Raw genomic sequence first — 23,063 nt, forward strand, 5'->3', positions numbered from 1 at the left:
TTCAACATTTAATAATGTCTAAAACTTAACCAATACAGAGTATAAATATTGTTTAAGAAGTTCCACTGAAGCCATAATTTTATTGCATGATTCAAAGACTGCAGTTTAGCTACTTTTTGCACTGATGCTCTTTACTAAGAAATACAACTGTACAGTAAATTGAATTTACCTATAATAAAAATTTCTTAAAAACAAGACTCAAATTAATGGAAGAGCAGTGAAGCATCAACTGTTCCATAAAATATGTGCTTTCATGATGGTGCTAAAAATATAAAATATTCTAATCTAGGACAGAAATCACTTAAATAAACTTGGGTCTCTAAAATAATAAAACTTCAGCAGAATTTAGGGGATCTAACTTCTAATTCATAAGGAAATAAAAATTTGGCCTAAGAGTTGAAATGTGAAAAAGAGAAAATGGTACTCACGTTCATTTTTACGCCATCAAGTATTGTGAATATGCCAAAAGCTTTACATCAAGTCTTACCTATTTCCATAGCTAATTGCAGAAAACAGTTGTTAGGTAGAACTTTTCCTCAGATAATGTAATGATATAAAATCTTAAATATTCAAAACCATAGCACTGTGTGAACTGATCTCTCTAACTCCCAGCAAGATGAAAAATACTAGTAATTCAGATAACTGACTAATGAGAGCAACAGGGAATTAGGTAGTCATGCCCAATGCAGCTGTATTCTTTCTGTTCATTCTTTTGAAAATACCAAGGATGTACTTCCAGAAATAGGATTAAATATCAATCAGCAATTAAAGTTCTAGAAAGTAGAGAAAGCAGGGATAGAAACGTAAATAATGAGCAGCATTCTAAGGTCAACAGAAGTGACCTTAAGGAAAAAAAAAAAGAATACAAAAGAAACATTGAAAACAGATAAACAAAATAGAGGCATTGAGCTAAAAGAAAATCTCAGGTTTTCTATTCTAAATCTCTAATTCTGCCAAAGTGCCTAGGCTTAATATTCTGTTGCTCTCAGTGATATTTGTAATTGGGAAAACTTGACACTAAATTTTATTTTGTAAAATGTGTGTATGTGTGTGTGTGTGTGTATACACACATACACATGGTGATCACCAAGAATATTACTCAAACATGAGTACAGTTTTTTAAGAGAGAGAGAGAGAGAGAATTTTAATATTTATTTTTTAGTTTTCGGCAGACACAATATCTTTGTTTGTATGTGGTGCTGAGGATCGAACCCAGGGCCCACACGCATGCCAGGTGAGCACACTACCGCTTGAGCCACATCCCCAGCCCAAGTACTTTTAATCTACCAATTAATATATTATGTTCCTTGATATGCTGAGGACAAAAACAGTCCTGAATTAAGACTTTTGTAAATATTATGGTGTCACCAGTTTTAATTCAAAGCCCCCAAGCTTAATAAATTTTATTTTGGAAATGCTTTTAACAGTAGGAAGCAATTATCTTTGAGGAGTTTTCAGTAATAATTAGTTTACAAGAAAATTGTACTCATACTTTAACAGTTATAAAGAAATTATTAAGGTCCATTAAAAAGGTGAAACTATTAACAAATACACAGTTATAATAGGATTATTTTGAGTGTAGTTTCCTCACTGATCAAAATAAATCTTTTCACATATTACGTAAAAAAAATTAAAACTTCCACAAACTATCATATTTTAAAAAAGAACAAGGGTTAAAGTCATAAGGAGTAACTTTCATTATTTATCTTATTGGATTTAATAACTGCTTAAGTTACATTAAGTTTATAAAGAAAACCTTCATTTTTTTTGAATCTTATATGTCTACTAATTTAATTGAGGTATTATCTCCTGTGAAACCAAACTTACAAAGTTGCCTAATAATTTATCTAGATGCTTATGAAGTAAAAGACCTCACATAAAAGAACTGAGTATAACCTATCTATCTATCTATCTATCTATCTATCTATTTATTTTTGGTACCAGGGATTGAACTTAGGGGCACTCAACCACTGAGCCACATCCCCAGCCCTATTTTTTGTATTTTATTTAGAGATAGGGTCTCACTGAGTTGCTTAGTGCTTCTCTGTTGCTGAGGCTGGCTTTGAATTTGTGATACTCCTATCTTAGCCTCCTGAGCTGCTGGGATTACAGGCGGGCACCACCATGCCCAACTACTGAGTATAATTTATTTTACTCATACTCACAAATAGATATTTGGACATCATTATATAATAAGAAACAATTTGTTCTTTGTTACAGTCCAACTCTTTTAAAAGTAGGTAGTCCTTTTTGTGTTTTATTTGCACCAATTTGATTAAATATGATATTGTACACCACTGACTGCACAAATCATGTTATAAATCCTTTTCATATTTGTAAGTAAACAGATAATTACAGAATAAGATGCACTTCCAAATCTCCAGTAAAAGAAGTAATGCATCTTTATTTATTAACTTACTTTTTTTTATTGATGATGTGGTACCATTGAGTTCTTTCTTACAGAAAACTAAAAGACAAATGACACGATTTTTGCCCTTCAAACTTTATCATTTAGTAGAAATTACATTATGACTGTGGTAAGTACAAAAGAGAGAGAGAAAGAATGTCTTTCATGGTTTCCCCGAAGTGAACAATATTTCTTTATTATTTATTTATTTGCTATGATGATCACTGACTTGCAGAAGGTAAAATTTCAGTAAAGAGATATAATGACAAACACTGGAAAAAGGCCAAGAGAAAGTAAAATTCAGAGGATTTATGTCCATAATCATTTCATTGTCATTTTATGTGTCAAGTATGGGGTTATATGTTGAACTTCATTTAAGACTTCATTAATTCATTAAGTGCATACTGTAGACCAATGACATGACAGGAAAGGAAAAAAAAATGAATATAAATCTTATTAACTGTATTACTACCACTACTACTACTACTACTACTATTATTTAATAAAATGAAGAAACAACATATAGTTCTATGAGAACAGATGATAAATATAATGGGAAATAATCAAGCAAACCTCAGTGGCAGGATTTGAGGCAAATTTTCTCCTGGGTTTGAACTGCTGGAAAAAGTTGGTCTAGCCTCTATGCTTCTTAGCTCAGTAAGTCTAATCATTCATATGTGTGCTAATCTTACTTCAATTTTCTGTTACATTCAAGACAGCGTGTCCTAATTATTTGGGGAATAGATTGCTCGCATTCATGGCATTTTCACTTGATAATTTTACATATTGTTATAGTTTGGATCGTAAATGTTTCCCAAAGTCCATGTGTCAGAGGCTTGGTGACCAGCCTGCGGCACTATTGTGATTTGGTGAAACACTTAAGAGGTGGGGTAACTGGAAGGAAGTTACCATATTGGGACGAGCACTTGAAGGGAAGATTGGAACACTGGCCTCTTGTTTCCTCTCTTCTCCATCCAGCCACCATTAGGTGAGTAGCTTTGCTCCATCAGAGTTCCCACCATAATGTTCTGGCTCACCATAGGCACAAAGCAAGTGACCGTGGACTGAAACTTCCAAAATGGTGAACTGAAGAAAACACTTTCCTCCCTTCAACTTGATTTTATCCGATATTTTGGCACAGTAATAAAAAGGAGACTAACACAGATAATTTAAGAGATTTAAGATTAATAAACTTAATAGAAGGAATAGATATTTTTTAAAAAAGACTATATCTATTGATGTATGTATGAGTTTTAAAAATTAGCAAAGTTAACTTACAAATAAAATGTAATGGTTTTGATATTATCCAGAAAATAAGTATATAAAGCTAATGATTGGATTTCTTTACAAATTTCTTGAAATGTTTGAAAATCAATTATTTGTTTCTTGTCTAAAATATATAATTTAGAAATAATTAAGTTCATATAAAAATTAAATTGGTAAAAGAGCAAAAATAAAATCTTTTATATCTTTATTACAAAAGCATGTCAAAATTCATGTTAAAATTTTCATATGTGTGTGTGTTTATTATTGTTTTGACCTGTATACCTACCACAAGTTTAAAGGTAAATGAATCTGAATAATTAAATTTGATGCCCTGTTTTGACTTCTCCTAGATAGGCAGAAGTTACTAGGAAATACTTTTCCTACAATGTTTCAATTTTAAAGTTGGAAAATGTTACAGAGGCATCATGCCACATAAACATAGGCACTATAAAAGTAAAAGTGGAATTAGATTATCCTCCGGTTCAATCTGCTTATTAAAAATATCTATTTGAATTGGAAAAGCATGCATGAGCAATTTATTCATCATTCATTTAAATTCTCAGCAAAATAACAGCAACAATAACCTTTTGGTCAGGCATTTCCTATAAGGTAATGACCATGTGGATCAAGGGTCTTCCACTCTGCTTAAAAGTTCCTGCTTGTCCAGACACTCATTAACTCTTAGGGGAGCTTGGGTCAAGAGAATATTGATGCTGAGAAGAAAAGTGCATATATGATTCACAAGCTAATGTGCAAATAAAATTTTTCATCACTAAATAAATTTATTATAACATTGAAAATTAGCATCTTGTTTTTAACATTATTTGAAGAAAAGAAAGTAGGAAGGGAAATAAATCAACTTTAGCATTCCCGTGTGGGGAAAAAAGTTTATTAAAACTCTTAAGTTTCTATAATATCCATACTTCCATTTAAAAGATAAGTTAGTGCCTATAACATTATATTTTCTTACACGTAGTCTCCCTGAACCTATCTGGAAACTAAGTTAGATACTTCTATTATATTCTCCAACAGTCCCCTATATTTTCCCTAGCACTGCACTTATTTGCTCATTTTTTTATTGCTTGTCATTCCTCATAAACTAAAAGTTTCATAAGTATTTTAGTAATATCTTACTTCTAATTATGAAACATTCAGGGAAAAGTATTTGTATAACACATAGTAAATTGTTGATAAATAGATATAATACTTAAAAAAAGTCCAACATAAATTTTATTCAAACAATACCCAATATTAGTGAGTTTTCTTGAGGTGAATATCAGCGAAAACTCTCTAAGTATTTTAAATACCCTTTTAAATTTGTTTTTAACAACTGAAGGTGTACAAAAATTAATCATTAATAGATATAGAATGATCCATGCATGCTCTTAAATCCAGAATATATTTACTTTCAAATAGACTTTCCACAACATAATATAAAAAAGTGACAAAATATTTTAGAAGTATGTTGAAAATGTTTCTTAGATTTAGTTATACTCTTTTATACTAATCCCAAACAAAATAAAAGCTACAGTTGTTATTTTGGGTTGAAATTTGTCAATATCAAAGTGAAAGTATATTATGAACCAAATTACTATTTTCATGGAGAGGTAAAAATACATTGAGTTTCAGCATTCATTTTAGAGTTTGGTGATGTATAAATTCTTTTGGTTTCACATGTAATTTTTACCTAAAGCTAGGGATGTGAAAATTTAATTTGTATCAATATTCACTGAAGCTAATAATAAAACTGTCTAAATAGCAATAATTTATATGATCATTTTTATCTAAATGACATAAATGTTGCTTTAACCTGTATGAATTGATCATTTCTGGAATTAATTTGACTAAAATTTCTATATATAGAGAAAATGACATGCTTTAATTGAAATCCCTTTTTATTAATTCTAAGGAATTTAGAAAATTATGTTTTGACAGTTAAAATAAAAAATTGAAACCATATGGAATGGAAATTAGTAAGAACCACAGTTTAATGAGACTGAGAAGGAATGTAAAATTGGACCCTGTTGTCAATCAGAGGTATGGCAGAACACCTTTTAGCATTAGAGAGATATTTCCACAGCCTTTATTTGGACTGTGCAGAATGCAACCTGGAGATTACCCAAATGGTAATGGAGAGAAATTTAAAATTAAACTAAAGAAAGAAACAAATACTTTTCAGATTTTACCCCTCTTCTTCCATCAAGAGTGCAGAGAAAGTAAAACTCAATCTAGAAAAAAGTCACAGACAAAACTCATATCTGCCTCACAAATATACCAAGACCAAAAACAAGGAAACAGGCTAGTATTTTAGGACTAGTACCTAAGTAAATTTTTCTACCTAAATTTCCTTTTTGGTAGAATTTTAGCAATTTTCAGCAAAATCCAAGAAATCCCAAGGGTATGGAAGTTTCAGGCCTCCAAGAGCTAAAATATGGAAACCATTTCTTCTTCAATGATGTCAAAATACTTCCAGATTATTTAAAGTCTAGGTCAAATATACCATAAGGGTGAATTGATCCTAGGGTTACTTTCAATTTTACCTGAGATCTTTATGTAAAATTGAAACAATCTTACTATTCTACTATGGAACAATTGTTAAAGTTAACTCTTTCTTAATAATGATTTAACTTCACTAATAATCATGGAAGTAATATAGGTTTTTATATAATGGAAAAATTAGTCCTTTTAATGGATATGATTTTCATTGTAGAAAGTTTAATTTTCCTAAGATCACTGATTATATCTTTAAATCATCTAAATCCCATTTACCAGAAGAGACAAAGTCTCCTCCTGATACCAAAAACATGACTGCCATCAAGTGGCAACTCAAACAATATTCAAACCTCGCTGCACAATTGCAGGTAACAATTATCAACAGATTTCTCTAAAAAGGGATACAAAAGGATGTAGTTCAGAGATTTCACAATCAGGATGGTTAATATCAACTGACTTTTAATAAATGTAATACATTTATTTTTCATATGATAAATCACATTTTATTTTCCATTGATAATTAATGTGTGTATAGATATTATAACATATTTTCTATCACTTACTGATTATAATTTGAGTATAACAAAATAACCTAATATGTATGAATCGTTTACATTTAAGTCATATTTAAGAGTATGACTTTAGAGTATTAAGTCATACCAAGAATATTACTTGGATGACAGAAATCTAGATTGCTTGATCTTCTGAAAATAGCTTATAATTATCTCTCTAAATCAAGTATCATCAAAAAGACTACATCTGTTGCCAGATAAGTTGGGAGAAAAGACCAAAAAAAAATCTTTAAAATAATGCATATGAGGAGAGTGAGGTAGATATTCAAGGAGGTATTGCCAATTAAGAAGCTAAAACACAAATCACTGAAGGAAACAGATTCCACTACAAAGAGAACCTAATTTTTTAAAAAATGGACAAAGTGGTTTTTTTTTTTTTTCATATAATGTTTGCTACAGAGAGACACCAATTATTTGAAAATAGAACCCCTCAATAGATGCGGAAATGACATATTAAGGTAAAATGTTTTTCATTGGAAACAGTAAACTACTTAGCATCCATAACAACATTTTACTATTATTGTCCCTCACATTAGATAAAATAATTCTGCACAATATTTGATTCATTTGATTAATTTCTTCAACTTTCATATAAAAGTTCATGTCTTAAATGCACTTTTCTAAATTTTTGCTCGCTCAGTAATTTGTAACAATGATTAAACTATGCAAACTATCTCTGTAACATAGTGAAATACATGGTGTCATTAACTAGCAAGAGTCCATAATAATATGCATTAATGCTATAGTATAAAATTATAGTTAAAATAAGCCAAGTCTTCTGGCACTTAGATTTAATTTTATAGTCGGTTACTTTCTCCCAAAGTGCATATCTCATACTGTTTTCCCAGGAAGTATATGATAATGATACATATATTCCTGTAAGTTTTTTGTCAGAACTTTACCTATTAAATTATAAAAGGGAGACCTGCCATATAAATTCCACAGTACTTCAATTTATTAGGTAATATTTTGGATGTCCCATGCACATTTCTGTTTTATGAAAAGTTCTGTTAAATTTACTACCCTCTCTCCTACTAAATCAGTTCTATGGCTTCCAAAGTTAGACAATCAGGTATTTTTGGCATTGTGCTTTAAAATTGTTCATAGTACAAATCAATATACCACTTCTAGGTTTTTAGCAATGATTAATCCCCAATTGATGACCTTGTCATCATACTTAATTGCAAGGCAATTTTGTAAAGATACCAAAATTCTAGCACCCAGCACACATTGAAGTAATATCTTCATATATTTCATACATGTACTAATTATTATTGCACATCTCCCATATCTCTTTCTGCTTGAAACATTCCACTCACCTAGAACTGAGAGGAGAATGCAGAAAAGTATATTGTATGTCTAGGCTTTGGACTTCAAGGGAATTTTCAGAAGTGCCTTTACTGAACCATCTAAGTATATTTATTTTATGAACAATTCAGGTGCTTAAATTACAAACTCCCATACAAAACTTGCATGAAAGTTCTTAGTTTGCAATTTCCTGGTTGCAACATCACCTGGGAACATATTTGAGAACAACATGATTCAATTTTGACAAAATTGTTAAAAATATATATGGCTAAGCAACCTATTGACCGCAAAACAATTTGCAAAGGTGAATAGGATACATGGTGTTTTTCATCATAATGAGATGAGAGAAACAAAGAGAAGGGATAGAGGAGAAAGAAGAAATATCACAGTATTATATTTATAATTTTTTGCAAGGGGAGTACTGGGATTGAACTCAGGGGCACTTAACCACTGAACCACATCCCCAGCTCTTTCTTGTATTTTATTAAGAGACGTGGTCTTACTGAGTTGCTTAAGACCTTGCTAAATTGCTGAGGCTGGATTTGAACTCGAAATCCTCCTGTCTCAGCCTCCAGAGCTGCTGGGTTTCAGGTGTGTGCCACCATGCCCCGTTATATTTGTACTTTTAAGATCAAAGTATATTGAGATTGGAAGAGCATGTTTGAATATCTTGGGGACTTGGGCTTGGATTTCATGGTCTAGAAAATTGTATAATAGAAGCAAAATAAAGGGTTTGGGAATATACATCAGACTTGCTAAGTCTTATTTTTTTACTAAGAACATTAAAATCAAGCACATCTAAAATTACATTCTATTAGTACAATTATAAAGAAAAAAGTAAGAGATAATCATTTTTAAAAGGTGATAAGTTTATGGAATGAAGAATAAAAGTATTTCTAAAATGTATGAATTAATTATTGCTTAATTGAAAAGCAATACCTTTTATTTCCCTTTTCCGTTTTAAGTATAAAGCATTTCTGAATGATGAAAGAACTCAATTATCCAAATTTAGCACATCATAGATGTGAGGCTTTAAACAACTTACTTATAATTTTTACACCTCAGATTATTTATTATTAAAATGGAGATAATCATAATTACCTCATACATGTGTATTTCTCAATAAACCAGTATACTTAAAGGTTTAGAACAGTTTCAGAGCATATAAAATATTTTTAGTAACATTATATAATTTTGTTATTACATAAATGTTAATATTAAAAACCTTGATTAAGTAATAATTCAGCTGGGCTTAAAACCTGGGCTTGTAAACATATCTCATATGGCTCCTTTAATTTTTGGAAAATGAAAATCATTGTGTACATATCCTCAACCCAAGAACAATAACTGATACAAAAGTGCATCTTTCATGATTCTTGAACTAGGTATGGAACAAATACATACACAGCATGGAAGAAAAAACAAGAGGGAATTCATTCAGAATGAATGAGATAATGAGATAAAGTGAATATCCCTGAAGACAAACAGAATGCAAAAAAAGAGGCCACTTTCTGCCTATGTAAACATAAGCAAATTACTTGACAGCCTTAATTCTGTGTTTTCTCATGTGTGAGAGCTGTACCATACAGCTTTGTGAGGATTCAGTAAATACATGTATACATGGTACTTAGAAATGTTCACAGCATGGAGAAACCAACAGAAAATTATTTATTAATAATATATTGCTTAATACATTGGCAAATATATTAACTTATTTTTAAAATGACATCTTCTTAACTTTCATGTTTCATTGTTTTTTTTTTACCAAGAGAATTTCAAATAAAATTTTGACATGTACAAAGTCAACAACCTATACTGGACATGTGTCTGTAACTTCATAATTATTAACTTTTATAGGAAATAAGCTTAAGTAAGATATAGGTTCTTGTTTATTTGTTTTGTTATGTTTGGTTTTTTGGTACTTAGGGTTTGGTATTTAACTCGACCACTGAGCCACATCCCCAGCCCTATTTTGTATTTTATTTAGAGACAGGGGCTCACTGACTTTTTAAGCACTTCACTGTTGCTGAGGCTGGCTTTGAACTCCTGATCCTCCTGTCTCAGCCTCCCAAGCCACTGGGATTACAGGTATTCACCAGCATGCCTGCCCCCAAGATTTAGATTGTTAAGATATTAAAAAGATAAGCATTTCAGAATGCAATAAAGTATTTCATTAGTTTTTAAAATTTTAATAGATTAAATTCTGCTCAAATACCATATTAATGCCTCTAAGGAATTTCAATGTATATTTTGTGCTGCAAAGGGCAGGAAATGTATTTAAAGAAGCAAATGACTATTACTATTAATACAAGCCACTTTAAAAGAACACAAATATGCAATCACAAAAACATTGTGAAATACACAAAAGTATAATTTAAATCACATTTATCATTCACACAAAATAATTTTAAGCATAACATTCGATGAATATCTGTTTGTTAGTTTAAAATGACATAAGAAATTGAAAAATATTTGAGGTAATAGATATGCCAATTAACTTGAAGTGAACATTACAATTACACACATGTATCAAATGTCATACTACAGCCCGTAAATACATCCAATTATATGTATCAACTTAAAAATTTAAAAAAAATGAAATTCAAAAATAAAGAAAAGTATAGAATAAAATATAGCAAAAAATTATGACCCAGAATTAAGATAAACTATCTGCTAGTTTTTCTCTCATTTGTTTCTTAAAAAACAAACAGAAGCTACTAATGTAACATGGAGGTAGTGTGGGATGTGCTAGTGAACAGCAGCTGCTATGCCAATTGAGATGCAGAAGCTCCCTCAGATGGACCAGAACCAAGCAGTGAAGAGGAATGGGGCTGAGGACTCTAAGCAGCATCCCAGATGACCAGCACCAGCTGATAGAGGGCACTGACAAGTTAGAACCAAAAGAGACAACACCATCTGACAGGAACAACAGCTGGGTAATGAGAGGGTGCCCTACCCGGATTCTGGCCCACGTACCAAAGGCCTTCCTGCCTCGGGACACCCCAGCAGCCCAAGATGGAGTGTGAGGATGGTGAGAAGAACCCCCAGCCAAAGCATACTTATAGGTCTAGCCCTGAGGACCAGTCACAGGAAATTGTCTCACTTCCAGAGGCTGATGCTGCAACTACTGGCCAAAAGCAAGCCACAGCCCTGGAGAACTCCATTTGATCAACTGTGGTCTGAGCTCCTACCACCACCATGGAGGAGAGATTCCAACTCAAAGGTCACCTACAGCACCATATGGAAGCTAATAGCTTTTGCAAATGATCTGTATCTGACAAAGCACTCCATCCTTTTCAATAAATCATGATGTTGAAACACCTCTTTTTTCCTATTTCTTGAGACTCAGGAGGGCAAAAGCAACAGTCTTTCAATTTTCTCTCTCTCTGCCCTTCTAGGGTTGAAAGAAAATATCAATCTTTATTGTTCGGTCTATGATCACAAATCAATCTGGTTGTTTTTCTTCCCTAACCCAGTTTCTCTCTCTCTCTCTCTCTCTCTCTCTCTCTCTCTCTCTCTCTCTCTCTCTGTATTTCTCCTCAATTCTCCATCTCTGAGGTCATTTAATGAACTTTCATGTGGCACCTGAACCTCACATAGAAACAAAATATGCAAACATTTTTAAAGGGAGCACAAATAAACAAATAGGATTGCATAAAAATCTTCTATACAGCAAAGGAAATAGAGTAAAGAGATAACCTACACAAAGGAGAAAATATTTAATAGTAAACATCTGACAAGAAGTTAATTTACAGAATATATAAGAAACTCTATAGCAAATCAAACAACCAAATTAATAATAGCAACAAGAACATAAACCAAATAACTTGATTTAAAAAATGACCAATACAAATGTCTTCTTTGATATAAGGAGAGTAGCTAAGAACAGAGTAGGGTCGAAGAGCATGAGAAGAAGATTAACATTAAACAGGGATGAGAGGTGGGAGGGAAAGGGAGAGAGAAGGGAAAATGCATGGAAATGGAAGGAGACCCTCAGAGGTATACAAAAGTACATACAAGAGGAAGTGAGGGGAAGGGGAAAAATAATACAAGGGGGACAAACGAATGTCAGTAAAGGGGGCAGAGAGAGAAGAGGGGAGGGGAGGGGAGGGGAGGGGAGGGGAGGGGGGATAGTAGAGGATAGGAAAGACAGCAGAATACAACAGACACTAGTATGGCAATATGTAAATCAATGGATATGTAACTGATGTGATTCTGCAATCTGTATATGGGGTAAAAATGGGAGCTCATAACCCACTTGAATCAAATTGTGAAATATGATATACCAAGAACTATGTAATGTTTTGAACAGCCAACAATAAAAAATTAAAAAAAAAAAAATAAATAAAAAATGACCAATAGATCTAAACAGACAGTTATCCAAGAAGACATAAAAATGACCAACATGAAAAAATGCTCAACAATCAGGAAACTACACATCAAAATTATAAATAGATATCACCCCATCTTGTTAAGTATCACTGTTATAAAAAATATAAAGATAGCAAGTGTTTGTGAGAATGAACCAACTGTGAACTCTGTTGGTAGAAATGTAAATTATTATAGACATTAGGGAAATTATGAGAAAAAAGCCTTGAGGATCTGTACAAAAATGTTTTAAAATGTTCCATATGATCAGCTCTTCTAATTCTGAAGATACATATGCACATATAAAGGAAATGAAATAAGAATGTAGAAAAGCTATATTTATTACCATGTATGTTTCATCAGTATTCCCAATAATCAAACAGAAGGAAATCAACTAACAAGTCAATAAGTCGAAGAATGGGCAAAGAAAGTGGAATACATTATACATCATAGAATATTATCTAACCATAAAAAAGAATCAATCCTTTCATTTGTAGTACTGTGGATGGAACTGGAAGACATGATGTTCAGTGATATAACAGGCATAGAAGAGAAGGTACTACATGATATTCTCATAAATGGAATCTAAAAAATATCAATCTCATGGAAGTTGAGAGGCCAGGGAATGTAGAAAGGATGTAGGGATGGGGAGAAGTTGATCAATGAGTACTAAATTACAGTTATACAGCAGTAAGAATTTCTGGCACGCTATTGTACAGTAGAATAGTGTAGATCACAGTTAGGTACTGAGTTTTTCTAAAATCCAAACAAAAGGATTTTGAATGTTTTCACCATTAATAAATGATAAGTACAGGAGGAGATACATATATTAATTTCAATTTTAGCAAATAAGCAAACAAACAAGTAAAATATTAAGAAAGAGTCTTTCCTCCTAGGAGTAAAAACAGTGTTGATAGTCTCTAGGAAAGTTTTGTATTTTGGCTACATCTTATGTGTGTGTACACACATAAGATATTATTTTGTGTGTTTTATAATTTTGCATAAATTTTATGCTATCTAAAATAGGCTTTTGAAATATTCAATATCTTATTATGTCATTCAACACTAGAATTTCAAATCTGTATCCATGATTTTAAAGATGTACTTCTGTCCTTTTCATTGGGATATACCTTGCACTGTAGGATTAAATCACACCTTACTTGTTCTCCTACCAAAGGATACTTAAGTGGACTCCATTTCTCTGCTATAATAGATAGTGCAACAACAAACAATGCACATTTAAATGTTCAAGAATTCCTACAGACTAGATATCAACCAGGAAATTGCTGAAATATCAGGAACTTGAATTTTCAATTTCTTAGATTGAATAATTTTTAGGGCTTTTGTTACCATTAATCATGCATAGCAGGTCCCATTGTGTGCCAACCTCTCCAGCATTTAGTGTTATTAGAATAACATCTTTTTGCCAAACTTCTTAGTATAAATGGAATCATTGTTAAAATGTACATTTGTCTGATTACCAGTGATACAATCCTTAGTCACTTAATTTTCTTTTTGTATAACCTCTCTGTTGGCTGTCTTTGTTGATTTTCTATTAGATTTCTGTCCTTTGATTATTGAGGTATAGGTTTTACATATTTTGTATCTCTATCTTTCATCAGTTTCATAGATTATATTAATCCTCTCTTTGTCTAAAATTCATCTTACCTTACACTATTATTTTCTCATAGACATTTTTTTAATTTAATGAAATACATTTTATATTATTTATCATGTTTAATTTTCCCTTATTTAGGTATACTTAAAATTGTAATTTTCTAAGTTCAAAAATGCATTATAAATTTTTACTTCCTTTAAGAAGGCAGCATTTTAATTTTTTTTAAGTATAGGAGTCTTATTAAGGAAGTTGGGGTCTAATCTCACATGATGAAGATTAGGGCCTACTTTCTCTTCTATTAGATGCAGAGTCTCTGGTTTAATTCCTACGTCCTTGATCTACTTTGAGTTGAGTTTTGTGCATGGTTAGAAATAGGGCTTTAATTTCATTTTGTTGTATGTGGGTTTCCAGTTTTCCCAGCACCATTTGTTGAAGAGGCTATCTTTTCTCCAATGCATGTTCTTGGCACCTTTGTCTAATATAAGATAATTGTAATTTTGTGTGCTAGTCTCTGTGTCCTCTCTATGTACCATTGGTCTACCAGTCTGTTGTGGTGCCAGTACCATGCTGTTTTTGTTACTATTGCTCTCTAGTATAGTTTAAGGTCTTGTATAGTGATGCCACCTGCTTTACTCTTCCTGCTAAGAATTGCTTTAGCTATTCTGGGTCTCTTATTTTTCCAGATGAATTTCATTATTGCTTTTTCTATTTTTAAGAGAAATGCCATTGGGATTCTGATCAGAATTGCACTAAATCTGTATAGTACTTTTGGTAGGATGGTCATTTTGATAATATTAATTCTGCCTATCCAAGAGCAAGGTAGATCTCTCCACCATCTAAGGTCTTCTTTGATTTATTTTTTAGGGTTCTATAGCAACTCCTATAGTGCAAGAATTAAAACCAAGAATCAATCAATGGGATGGACTCAAACTAAAAAGTTTCTTCTCAGCAAAAGAAACAATCTGTGAGGTGAACAGAGAGCCTACATCCTGGGAGCAAAATTTTTCCCCTCACACATCAGATAGAGCACTAATCTCTAGGGTATATAAAGAACTCAAAAAGCTAAGCAACAAAAAAACCTAAATAGCTCAATCAACAAATGGGCCAAGAACCTGAACAGACACTTCTCAGAAGAGGATATACAATCAATCAACAAATATATGAAAAAATGTTCATCATCTCTAGCAATTAGAGAAGTGCAAATCAAAACTACTCTAAGATATCATGTCACTCCCATCAGAATGGCAGCTATTATGAAGAAAAATAATAATAATTGCTGGTGAGGATGTGAGGAAAAGGTATACTCATGGTGGGACTGCAGATTGGGGCAGCCAATATGGAAAGCAGTAATGAGATTGCTTGGAAAACTAGGAATGGAACCACCATTTGACCCAGCTATCCCTGTCCTCAGTCTATACCCAAAGGACTTAAAAATAGCATACTACAGGAATACAGCCACAACAATATTTTTAGCAGCACAATTCACAATAGCTAAACTGTGGAACCAACCTAGATATCCTTCAGTGGATAAATGGTTAAAAAAAATGTGGCATATATATACAACGGGATATTACTCAGCAATAAAAGAGAATAAAGCATGGCTTTTGCAGGTAAAAGGATGGAGTTAGAGAAGATAACACTAAGTGAAGTTTGAAAATCCCAAAAGAACAAATGTTAAATGTTTTCTCTAATATAAGGTGACTGACTCATAGTGGGGTATGGAGGGCAAGCATGGGAGGAATAGACAAACTATAGATAGGGCAGAGGGGTGGGAGGGGAAAAGAGGGGTCGGGGGTTAGCAATGATGGTGGAATGAGATGGACATCATTATCCAAAATACATGTATGAAGACATGAATTGATGTGAACATACTTTATATATAAACAGAGATATGAAAAACTGTGCTCTATATGTGTAATAAGAATTATAATGCATTCCACTGTCATGAATTTAATAAATAAAATCAATTTTTAAAAATAAAAAAATAAGAAGGTAGGGATTTTATTTTTCCATTCAAGTAGACAATTGTCTTAGAATTATGAACCAAACTATTTTCTTAGAATGACCCAATTAATAAAGCTTTTCATTAGACTTAATATCTGCTAAAATTATTCACCTAACCTTTTCTTTCCAAAATAATATTTGTTATTCATGTAAGTTTATATTTCAAATTAATTCTAGATTCATAAATTCATATTAATGTAAACCATTTTTTGTAATTTTGTTTGTAATCATATTGGATTTCTTAATTTATGAAATAATTTATCCTTATAGCATTTTTCTGTCAATGGCATGTTTCCATTACTTAGATCTTTGAGGCTTCAATCTATGAAGTATTTTCACATTATTTTTGTTTCTAATTTGAGGTGTTTTAATCGTATTTAACATTCTAATACTAGCTTTCTCTTTGAAATTAAATGTTATTTTTATTGTAAAATAACTGTTTTCTACATTTACTACATTTCTTGAAATGTAGTTTCAGTGATACAGGTGAGATCTGTAATGGTCTTAATAATTTGCCTGTGGATTCTTTCAGATTTTTCTGTAATCAATTACATCATCTGAATAAGAGCATGCTTTTTTCTTTCCAGTCCTTTCACATTTTGATTTACTTATTCAGCTGTCTTACAAATCAGCACATTTAATTCTAGGTCCAATGGAAATATTATAGACAAACTTTCTACATTAATTTATTTGCCATAGGTGATAGATTCACTTTATCAGATTAAGAGTATTACTTTTCAGACTTAAAGTCAGCATACTACAGTGATGCAGCCACATCAATGTTTAATTTTTTAATTTTTTTGCATTACAATTCTTATTACACACATATACTACAGTTTTTCATAGCTCTGACACCCAATTTGTGACTTCATACATGTACTTTGGATAATGATGTCTATCACATTCCACCATCCTTGCTAATCCTCTGCCCCCTCCCATTCCCTCCCACCCCTCTTCCCTATCTAGAATTCATTTATTCCTCCCATGCTCCCCATCCGTACCCCCCTATTAGTCAACCTCCTTATATCAGATAAAATATTTGGCATTTGTTTTTTGGGGATTGGCTAACTTCACTTAGCATTATCTTCTCCAATGCCATCCATTTACCTGCAAATGCCATGATTTTATTCTCTTTTATTGCTGAGTAAAATTCCATTATGTATATATGCCACTTTTTTTTATCCATTCATCCACTGAAGGACATCTAGGTTAGCTCCACAGTTTAGCTATTGTGAATTGTGCTGCTATAAACATTTTTGTGGCTGTTTTCCTGTAGTATGCTGTGTTTTTAAGTCCTTTGGGTATAGTCTGAGGAGAGGGATGGCTGGGTCAAATGGTGGTTCCATTCCCAGATTACTAAGGAATCTCCATACAAAAGATAGCATATTCAACAAATGGTGCTGGAAAAACTGGAAATCCATATACAACAAAATGAAATTAAGCCCCATCTCTCATCATGCACAAAATTTGACTCAAAATGGATCAAGGAGCTAGGAATTAAAGCAGAAACTCTGTGTGTAATAGAAGAGAAAGTAGGCTCTAATCTTCAGCATGTGGGATTAGGCCCCAACTTCCTTAATAAGACTCCTATAACACAGAATTAAAACCAAGAATCAATAAATGGGATGGAATAAAATTAAAAAGTTTCTTCTCAGCAAAAAAACAAACAAACAACAACAACAACAAAAAACAATCTGTGAAGTGAACAGTGAGCCTACATCGTGGGAGCAAATTTTTACCCCTCACAAATCAGATAAAGCACTAATCTCTAGGGTATATAAAGAACTCAAAAAGCTAAGCAACAACAACAACAACAAAAAAAAGAAAACAAATAACCCAATCAACAAATGGGCCAAGGACCTAAACAGACACTTCTCAGAAGAGGATATACAATCAATAAACAATTATATAAAAAATGCTCATCATCTCTAGCAATTAGACAAATGCAAATCAAAACTACACTAAGATATCATCTCACTCGAGTCAGAATGGCAGCTATTATGAAGACAAACAACAATAATTGCTGGTGAGGATGTGGGAAAAAAGGTACACTTATACAATGCTGGTGGGATGACATCAATCTTTATAGCAACTCAATTCACAATAGCCAAACTATGGAATCAATCTAGATTCCCTTCAACAAATGAACAGATAAAATGTGGTATACATACACAATGAATATTACTCAGACTTAAAGAAGAATGAAATCATGGCATTTGCAGGTAAGTGGATGGAGCTAGAGAATATCATGGTAAGCAAAATAAGCCAATCCCCAAAACCCAAACACTGAATATTTTCTCTGATGTGCAGATGCTAATTCACAATAATAAGGGGGTACAGGCTTAGGGCAGAATAGAGGTATTTTGGATTATACAGAGGGGAGTGAAGGGAGGAGAAAGGGTCTGGGTATAGGAAGAATAGTAGAATGAATTGGACATTATTCCCCTATGTGCATATATGATTATTTATCAGTGTGATTCTACACCATGTAAAACCAGAAGAATGAGTAGTTATACTCCATTTATGTATGATGTTTCAAAATGCATTCTATTATCATGTATAAGTAATTAGAACAAATAAAGTATTACCTTTTATTCCCAGCTTGATAATAGACTTTCTTTAAATGAGTTTAAAATTTAAGCTCATTTTGAATGTGTTTTCAATTCTTCCATTTATTACATCAACTGAGATACTCATGTGTATGCATGTATATATGTGTGAATATATTTTTTTCCTCTTTGATCTGTTAAAGCAGTATATTGTACTATTAGCCTTTCTACTCTTAAAGTTACCTTGCTTTCCCAGGTTAAATGTTTTCTGAGGGTCCTCTATAAGAACTCTCTTAAGACTTTTACAGATTTCCAAATGGTTTACTTATTATTATCCTCATAGAGTGATCTCTCTTGTTTTTAGGCAGTGTGTTCTTTATCATTAACAGTTATTGCATCAAGAACTCCCCCTTGTCTTACATTCACAGTGATGACACAAGGGCATGTTGCCCTCTTACTATCTTGAGGCTGTTGTGCTGATGATCTTTACTTCTAGAATATGCATGATAGACGTGACAGCATTGAGTCCAGCAGAACTGTCTGTGCTACATTTCACATTTGTAAATATAACTGTACCTGAAAAATCTCAGTGCTATTCTGAATTTCATTTACTCATATTTAAGTATTAATATTTCTAACTGATACTTTTTTCATCAGTTTTCCTTTGTGCTCCTTATTTTATCATCCAAGACTAAATATGTTATTTTATCATCCAACACTAAATAATGTTAACAGAATCAAGGATAACACCCAGAGAATCATCTCAATAGATGCAGAAAAGAATTTGATAAAATTAATTATACTTTCATGATAAAATGGATCAACAGTTAAAGCCTAGAAGGAACATATCTCAACAAAAAATGGTATATATGATAAACCTACAACCAACATCATACTCAATGGAGAAAATCTGAAAGCTTTTCCTACAAGATCCAGAGCAAGAAAAGGATACTGCCACTGGGTAAAAACTCTTCTATTCATTCTAATTTTCTTATGGATTTAATGAAAATTCAAAGTAAAAAATGAAGGCTGTTTAAGGGGTTTCAGGGGTAAAATTGTTTAGTGTCTCTAAAATCATATTTAAATTATTTGTTTATGTATTTCTGCAATGACTACAAATATTTTATCTAAGAAAGAAATGCCTTCAAAAATTCCTTGCCAAAGGACATCTATTTGAAAATATGAGTTCTAGATAAAAGAACAGTATCTTAGCATTTGATTATGTTCTGCCTGGATTGTCTTTAAATATTCTATATATTTAGGGCATAAATAAGACATCTGGAGCAAAGCTAAAATGTAGTAATGTCTGAAGCAGAACAGAAGGGCCCATTTTCTGCCTCTCATGGGACATAATACAGCTTTTCTCATTTGTATAAATTCATTTCTTAATCACAGAGGCATACTATGTAAAAAGCCTTCAAGTCTTCAAAAACTTCACAGTATTTTTCAACACCCTTGAGGAAAATTGTGAGAGATATATAGTCAATGGACCTTTATTTTATTTATTTATATGTGGTGCTAAGAATCGAACCTAGGGCCTCACACATTCTAGGCAAGCACTTTATCACTGAGCCACAACCTCAGCCCAGAAATTGTGCTTCTGACATTCCATATTGACTCACAAATTGCTGCACATTTGTATGGCTGGATTGAAAATTGAGGGGCAGCTGTTTTAAAAATGTAGTTCCAGGGCTTGACTACAGTTATATGCATTCCAGAGTCTGAACCTCCCACCCCTACCCAGTTACACACTGTGTTCAGTTATTGCTCGCTCCTTTTTATGAAATATACTTCTCAAATTGTGTTTGAAATGTGATGATTGCAAATACGTTTTCTGCTTCATTTTCTTCTTCTAGATGATGCGTTATTCTTCTTAGGCTTGTCACTTATCTCTGTTTACATTGTATTTAGTCTGGCAGTGTTTTGAGATAAAGCATTGGCTTCTGAATCTCATTAATATAACTGTTTTCTTTTCAATTGTATGTCTCATTCAAACCCTAATCTGAAAGAAACTTTCAAAGCAAGGCTGTTTTTACAGTACTGACAAAATTTGCTGTATATCATATGAGATTGTGTGGCACACTCATTCAAACTTTATGTTTTCCTGTTTTATAATCCTTAAGGGCATTGCATGGCTCACAAAATATCTAATACTAGTGCAGTCTAGCCTGGCTATTACTGCTCTGAAAGACAGGCACAGTTGGTTTTAAAGAAAGAATGCTAATATTTTCCTTCCTACTTCTTCACCATTTTCTTCATGTAACTAAAGTTTTAAGTTTATAACAGATTAAAAAAGAAATGGAAAATTTTAAAGAACATAACAGGATGATTGTGATTTTAAAAGCACAGTATTGTTCATATCTAAAGGTTCCCATAGAAAAGATATGATAAACATCAGGAAAACAAGAGTGTATTTTCTAAAAACAATAAATGTTAAATTTAGCACATTTGTTCAGAAATCTATCTAATCTGTCTTTATTGCTCGGGTACCTTTCTGATTCTAGAAAATTGCAGTTCAAGTTCACATTTATAGAAACCAAAATTCTGTATGAAATTATAGAAGGGTGATTGAACACAATATGAAATCTAAACAAGCCAGTTACGGAACAATAAGGGATTTATGGGTGCACATGTCCAGGCACAAAAGTATGCTATGTAATATAAAATAAAAATGAAGATAATTATTTAGGAAAGTTCAGCAGAGTAACCAGAGTAATTAATAAGTAAAAATTAATGAAGGAAGGCATGCTGTCCTCGAAAGGATCTTTAACAATTTTAGGTATAGGGAAGCATTTGACATAGTCTCTTGAGGTTTTGTGCAAAATATTTTCAAAATAACGAATAATTCTCTTTCTCTGTAGGAGAGACATCTATGATTATAAATTAGGAAGCTGGACTCCAGAGGCATTCTCAAATCAATCGCAAATACTTATTTTTATTTTTTGTAGATAGTAATGGAGAATCACTGACCATTGGGGATTCATATGTTGCGATAAGTTGAACAAATTCATAAGCTATTTTAACAACAGAGTACAGAGGTAATACCAAAAAGAATGGAAAAGACAAGAGACTATGTACATAGAAAGGCAGAGATGCACCCAGAGCATAAAAGCAGATTGATTCTAAGTAGGCAATATTTTTTTTTAAAAAATTATAATCATAAATGTGGATAAAATTTAAAACAGAAATAAAAATAGAAGAATAGGCTTCTGTGGCAAAACTTTAGAAAACTCATGCATCTTGTAGTTATTCTAAAAAAAAAAAAAAAATGTAATGTACCAAATTTGAAAATGTGATGTGAACTGTTAGGTGTTTTGCAAATATGAACTATTTAGGCTTGATATTCCTGAGAAATATGTTTCATTCTTATTTCCATGATCTTTCTCCAACTATGGGAGCATAAGACTGTTAGGAGAAAGGAAGAGAGTAAAAGAGTACAGAATAGCAGACATAAAAAAAGCAAGAAAGAAAGACGGGGGGAGAGAGAGAGGAGAAAGAGAAAGAGTGAAAGAAGGAAGGAGGGCAGACTGGCTGGCTTTCATAGTATTATTCAGTAGCTTTCTGTTTTTTTTTTTTTTTATAGCTTTGGATTTTGGGATCTTTCAGATCTTGGCAAGACTTGACTAAATAAATTCAAGAGTGTAGCAGAAGCATCCATCACATGGCAGAGGAACATGTACATTCGATATACCTGTGGATCCTGATTTCCATTTGAAGGGATTGGAATTTCTTAACATCTCTGACCATCAATTATTTATCAATAATGCTATAATCATTATAATTGTTACATTATAAACATATACATATATGTATATAAATGTACACATATATATTACTAAATAAAGATAATTATCAGATGGGTTTTTTATATACTAGGACATGAAGAGTATTCTTTAATGGTATGAGAAAAAGACATGCATCAACAATGATATAATGCAAATATCACTGGATATTTTTGAATGCAAAAAGATATAAATTGTTTTGAATCACGACTGCATAAAATATACTATTTTCCTCATTTTAAAGATTAATATTCCTAAATCCAGGAGATTAAGTGAATGGCCTGTAACCTCACAGCCAGTTAGTAACAGAAGAAGAACTTAAATTCACATTTACCAGCCTTTTTTTTTTTCTTTTTTCTTGCTTAATCAGCATTGCAACAAGAGCATCAAAACTTAATCAATCTAAAGAGCTCATTGCCAAATGTAGATAGATTTTAGTAAAAAATGTCAGGGAAAAGATAGAGTATTCATAAATTCAAAAGCCTAACACTGTCTGCCATTTTTCATGATGATATGTAAAATGCCTGGGCTCCTGGCCGGATGTGTATAATATAAAGTTTTCCTTTAAAAGAATTGTGAAGCTATTCCAATTTTTATTCTTTTAGCTTCATTTTGCTAATGATTTGCATACCAATTAGTTCATTATATTTTCCTTCCACCTTATTCACTCAATTAGTTTTTGTGCAACTGGCATTA

This window comes from Marmota flaviventris, chromosome 8 (assembly GCF_047511675.1).
Source record: "Marmota flaviventris isolate mMarFla1 chromosome 8, mMarFla1.hap1, whole genome shotgun sequence".
Classification (NCBI taxonomy): Eukaryota; Metazoa; Chordata; class Mammalia; order Rodentia; family Sciuridae; genus Marmota; species Marmota flaviventris.